General features: G+C 42.3%; 1 protein-coding gene across 1 annotated transcript in view; it reads left to right on the top strand.

The window, feature by feature from the left end:
* The first annotated feature begins 1193 nt into the window (after nt 1-1193).
* The window catches only part of LOC149200269 (putative ATP-dependent helicase At3g02060, chloroplastic), a 52121-nt gene continuing 46874 nt past the window's right edge, over nt 1194-6440 (top strand). The window contains exon 1 of the mRNA XM_089399545.1: nt 1194-1261. The gene's annotated coding sequence lies outside the window, so the exon portion shown is untranslated. The remainder of the gene's footprint in view (nt 1262-6440) is intronic.

The raw sequence follows: 6440 nt of genomic DNA, 5'->3' as shown, positions 1-6440 counted from the left end.
GTGACTTGTGGCTTTTTTTCTACCATTCACATTTGCATATGGATCTTGATATTGAGAATACTCCAGGGTTCATGTGTAGGTTGCAGACTTTCATATTTAAGGTGACAGAAGATAAGCTACAGCCTCAACTTATACATTAGCTCTGAAACATGCCTAGAAGTCTGTTTTCATCCTTATGCACAGATCAACAGTGTTTAAACCTTGAATAATAAACCACCAAAGGTGTACTACAAGATAGCAAAAACCTCGCGATTTTTGAACAACAGTAGGATGATCATAAAAACTCTTCACTCAATATATGCAGATCAAGGACCAAAATAATGCAAAACACTCAGATAAATCCACAGAGAGAACACATGGTGACTGCAAGGAAGGTCAATATTTTATCTTTTTACACAAAATCCCCCATCACCATGATTTAGCACCACCGATATCTTATCCCATCAAAGGTGCTGCAACCATTCATACAAGTTTCATATCAAGCTTGCAACAATTACAGGACCTTGGTTTTACTCCGTATATTGCCAAGCCTTTATAACATGTTGGATTCAAAGTGGTATTGAGCGATAATCATAATAAACCAGAATTTCTCCATACCTTAACCATCACTCATTGAATAACCTTAGTAAAGAAAAAGATAGCCCAATGCAAGAATGCAAGAATTATATTGGAGAAACCAACAAGGGAAACTCCACTCAAAATAAAAAGTTCAATATCTCCAGTGATACATTAGAAATGAGGCTAGGCCTATATTTCCAGTGATACATTAGAAATGAGGCTGGGCCTATCCACGCACACACACACAAGTAGGATTGAGTTAGTTTCCTCTGAATCATACATATGGGACCACAAGCTAACGGAAGACATTATCAATGCGGAACAACAAAGGGCCAGAAAAGTTGCATTTACGCATAGTGACTGAGTTTCTAAAAACAGTTTGTAGTACCTTATAACCCTAGGTTAAAGTTAGTTCTTTTGTTATAAGGCTTTAGAGATATTGCAACATTGCTTTACATAATACCCAGTATCCTTTGTTGTATTTAACATGCATTCACTCATCAGTTCTGTAGGCTGCTTTATTTGCATGTGTACATATTTTCCTTTTTTCTTTCATCTACTTTGCATGCATTGATTTTCCTTGTGTTTAACGACACTCTAGGCTGATAGCATACATCCTATTTACTTTGCAGGGCTTGATAAAGTCGAGGAGTTTCTATCACTCTCGTTTCCAGATGTGGAAATAGGCATAGCTCATGGACGGGTATACATTATGATTTTTCTGATGGATTTATATAGAAAGGCCTGCAGTTTTCTGTAAGAAGTAGTGTCTATTAAAATGTTTAAACTTTAGATGATTGATGTTTTTTTATTTGGAAAATGGTTATGATTGCAGTATTTCTTGTTTTTCAATTGCGTTATTCCATTTTAACGATGAATAAGGGAATTCCTTCACTAATTTTGAGGGATATCTTAGAAAGTCTTGCAAATTGTTCAAAGCTACATCTTCCATCCAGGTTTACTAGCATATTGTAGCTATTGAAGACTCTAATAGAGAAGACGTTTGCAGTCTTTTCATTTCAAGAGATTAAATGAAGAGTAAGAAATCAACATATGAAAGATTGATATAATCCATTCTGTGTGAAACTAAATTGTAGTTATGACGTGGTAAGAAGGTATGCCTAAGAAATACAAGTATAATCTAGGAATATGAAAACTGATAAGCTCCCATCAAAATGGTAAAATCTGAATGCTAGATCTACAAACACAGGTCTGAAAATACGACCACCAAGTACAGATGTGGAACACTCAATGACATCTATCTTCTATTAAATGAAAGAAGAAATTTGAATGCATAGCTCACGAACTAACACTGTCTAGCTACAATAGTGGTATACCTAGAGTCTCTTTTATAGAATAAGAGAAACAGTGGAAATATATTGAATGTAGACATGCATGTGATACACCTTGAGGGAAGAGATCAGACCCTAACCCTAGTGCATCCTTCTTATGCATGTGATCTCGTACAATATAAAGCTCTCTTGCAAGGAAAATATTGCCTTGATTAGAATGTTCATTAAAGTGAATTGCACGCATGAACTCATGCACCAACTTGCCTAGGGTTTTGCACCTTCCAAATATAATCAACCTTCCACATGCACTACGTCTTCCTCACATAGGGACCTTTTCCATTTGGAGTTAGCAACATGCATGAAGGGCAGGTTCCCGCCGTGCTCACTCACTATGCCTACATAACTGAGGATGAAGGTATTGTTGCTACTTTGGATCTGCTGAAGTGTACCTCTACTAGGAAGAACAACTTGGAGCAATTGGTAAGAAAATTAGCACTTCTTTTTGAGGAAGGTTTTCTCCACCACTTAGCTAGGGGCTTATTCAAAATGTTTGCCACCTTGAAATTTGAAGGAAGGTACTCGAGAACCATTAATCCCTTTAGAACTTTCTAAGGAAATGTTACTAAATGTTGATGTGTTTGGAGTGATCCTGAAACACTAGATTATTAGAGAGCTTGATGCAGTTTTGATTGTCACACTACAATGGGTTCCAACACTTGATTGTTCAATTATTCTATCAACTTATGAAGCCAAATGGCCTTTGTTAAAATTGGCAACTAGGGCCAAACTCCATTTGGGTCATCTTATTTATGGCCCGCTGATATTTTTCTTGGATTCCTCTCTCTGAGAGGTGTAGGATTGATCTAAAGATCATCTGATTCCGACATGTATTTATAGAGATATGAATTCATTTGTGTTATTGACAATTTGTGAAGGTCGGCCAGCGAGCAAATTACCCCCAGCTCAACCTCAACGTTGCATTATAAATAGAGGTGATATTGGAAAGATTTGGGATGGTGGTCTACAAGATTGTGACTACCCCGATGGGGCTTAACTTGAAGAAGTTATGCGGTAGTGTTGCCGGACCTGAATTGGGAAATGCCTCTGAGTTTCATCAACTCATAGTAGCATTGATGTTCTTGGTGAACTCCCATCTGGATATATGTTTTGCAGTTAGCATGTTGAGCCAATATATGGTTGAGCCTCATCACACACATTGGATTGGTGCCAAGAATCTTCTGAGATATCTTCGCTGCACAATCACTCATGGACTGAGACACTGCCAAAGATGAGGGACTGCATGGTTATTCTGATGCTGATTGGGCAGGCAATGTGATGGATCACAAGAGAACTTCTAGGTGTTGTTTCTCTTTGGGTTCTGCTTCGATATCCTGGATGAACAAGAAGCAGAAGTCGGTTGCTTTGAGCACCGTTGAGGCCAAATACATAGCTGAGAGTTTGGCCTCCTGTGAAGCTGTCTAGTTGAGGAATCTCTTTAGTGAGTTGTTTAGAGATGTGCTGGATACCACCATGATCCTCTACGACAACCAGAGTGGGACCTGATTATCAGAGAATCCCATGTTTCATGATTGCTCCTAGCATATCGACATCAGGTACCACTTTATCTGGGATATGGTACAACGAGGAGCAATAAGGCTCCATCTCATTGGGTTGGTGAGAATGTCGCCGATATTCTGATGAAGCTCCTGGGAAAGGTAAAATTCTTGACTTTCTGAGAACGACTAGGAGTTGTGGAGAGACCCCCTTATGAGAGCCCTGTATGATATGGATATTGAGCTCTGGGAGCTCCGGGGGGCATGGGTTACTTCTTGGAGCAATGAGCAACCATAGGGTGAGTGGTTCAACCTTCCCCTAGTGGTTTTCTATGTAGGCAGGAAGAGTGGTTCAACCTTCCCCTAGTGTTGGAATTTCTAAGTCTATCTGTTAGTAACCCTTCATGTACTTTACTGATTTATTCCTACCTACTTGTTCTGTTAATCAACAAGTTATTTTAATTTACCATGTAAATACTGGAAATAAATACAAGTACATGCTCAACACATTACAGATCATCAACTGAAGGAAACAAAAACAAGCAAATAAGTAACACCATTGTTTTTGGACTAATGTCCCCGGAAAGACCCAATGCGGAAAAACCGATGCAACTATATGAGGGTTTGATTTATTAAGCAGTTTCAGAATACAATCTGGGTGCCAAATCCGGCTCACCCAACAGAGAAAAATCTCGACAGTAGTACCTCTCTACTCAAAAGAAGATATTTCGGCTGAAACCTCGGATAAACACTTCGGCAGCTCCACAGCTCCAATCTGCCCCACGAAACCCCAACATTAGCCTCTAGGGACTGCGTCAGCTCTCTCTGGCCCAGTGTTAGCCCAACATCACTCTAACTTGGCCTACGTCAACCTATCGAGGCATTGTGTCAGTCCTTTGGCCCTTTGTGTCAATCACGCTGGCCCTCTGAGGCACTGCGTAGCTCCTGGCTGGCTCCGCGTGAGCCGTGGATGGCTCTGTGTGAACCCTTGGCTGGTTCTGCGTCCCTCTCTCCGGCTACTGCGCTAATCCTCCTGGTGCTATCTCTGCCTCTCTGCTTCTGTATTCACTGCCCCTTAGTTGCAACTCTGATCACTCTCTCAAATTTCTCAGCAAACCCAACCCTAGAAAGTCGAAATCTTGATCTCTTAGCGTGTTCTCCAAGTAACCCTCAAGCCTCCTCTTATACTTTTCTCGTTGACAAATCAACGGCTGAGATTAAGTCCCTAATCAACGACTAAGATTAGATCTGGCTTGATTCATGACTTTTGGACCATTTTAACACAGTTTTATATTAATTCACATTGATATTTTATTTTCCCTAAGTTTAGACTTAGGGACTCCATTAAAATATTAATTATTTTAATATCTCCCAAACTGTTTAGAATCTGTCCAAACCCTTTCTATGTATTAGAGATCTCATGTGCCTTAGCCTCTCCACCAATTTTCGTGGCTAGAGCACATCTGATGCTACCCCAAATCAACACTCCCTCTTAGTGAGGACTGTGCTCTAGTAATACTCCTCACTGAGTATCACCCTAATCATTCGGCATCAGTCCCTATGCTGATGCTAGGACTGCTACCCATCATCTGCACTATTGCATCCTGTACTGCTACCCATGGCCCTGCCACTGCCACTGTCACTGCTGCATCCGTACTGCAACTCCCTCTCATTCTGTTGCATCGTGCTACCCATAGCACTGTCACTGCTAACTGCTGCACTGCAACCCAGTTACTAAGAAGTAACTGATCTCCCAACTCTGACATTTCTGTCAGGTTAGAGACACCCTCGATGCTGAAACTCCCTCTGTTGCTGACAAGTGCTCCCTCTTTGACCTTTGCATTGCTGCAACAACTCCATGTATCTCGCACTGTTGCACACCTCTCTGTGCCATCTTGCACTGGTGCAACACTCCCGTGCTTCTCGCATTGCTGCCTCACATTGTCCTAGGAATCCTACACTGTAGCTCCCTCTGTCGCTCCATCTGCATCCGTCTAACATCCGCTAGTACTGCTACTTCTCTTCGGCGCTCCCGTAGCAAGGTCTAATCCAAGAGGCAGGGTACCTCGAGGATCTTGCCCCTCATCGCGTGTAGTCCGTCTGACTACAACTCAATGTCTCCCCACTTCTGCCCAAGTGGTGCGTGTGCACTCATGGCACAATCATCGTCTTTCTCCACTTCCTTCTCTGCCCTTATTAGTGCAGCATTGGTCTCGGAGGCCTCTTCCTTGCTCTTCTTCCTTGAACACTGGGTCGAATAATGACCCAACTCCCCACAGTTGAATCATTTGACCTTGGACAGGTCCTTCTTCTTCTGTTTCTCCTGCTTTCCCTCAAATGCTAGGGCAACATCCACCTCCTCCTCCTTGATTCTGATCCCCTTGCTGCTGCTTCCCGCCTTGCCCAGCCTTTTGATCTCTTCTTGGCGAAGAGCCGACCACATTTCCTCCCAATCTGGAAGGGTTTCCCTGCTTAGTATGCTCTGGACAAACACCTCCCAGTCTTCTAAGACTGCGGTGAGGGCTGTTCTCACCATTAGTTCTTGATCCGGCGTGGTTCCTATGGAAGTCAACTGATCTTGGATCTCCTTCAATCGACCGAGGAAGGGGTTGATCTGTTCTCCCTTCTACATCTGGTATGATTGCAGCGGATTTTCTAGTAACATCCTTCTCTGCATAGAAGTATGCTGGTACAATTTCTTCAGGACCTCCCACATCTCAATTGCCGTGTCATTTTCGGCAATATGTGGTACCACATGGTCCTTGACCCCGTCAAGAATGATGCTCTTGGCCCTCGCCATTGCCTCTTCGTACTTGTCGTTATCAGCTGGGTCAATTGGGATAGCTATCGTCCTTAAGGTGAAGTGCTTGACACGATTCCTGTCTAGAATGGATAAGATTCTGGCCTTCCAGACTATGAAGTTTGAGGCTCCGTCCAGTCTGTTTTAGTCTCTTAGCCTGTTCACTACCATCTCGTTGCTCCTCTACTTCCCTCTTGGAAGTTCTTGGTATGACTCCCTCTGAGCTTTGATTTCCCT

The sequence above is a fragment of the Pinus tabuliformis genome, chromosome 2_1, assembly GCF_031772625.1.
Source record: "Pinus tabuliformis cultivar Carrire ecotype Pingquan chromosome 2_1, CPIR1, whole genome shotgun sequence".
Classification (NCBI taxonomy): Eukaryota; Viridiplantae; Streptophyta; class Pinopsida; order Pinales; family Pinaceae; genus Pinus; species Pinus tabuliformis.
Note: the sequence above shows the minus strand (reverse complement) of the source record. Positions and strands in the feature narration are given on the sequence as shown.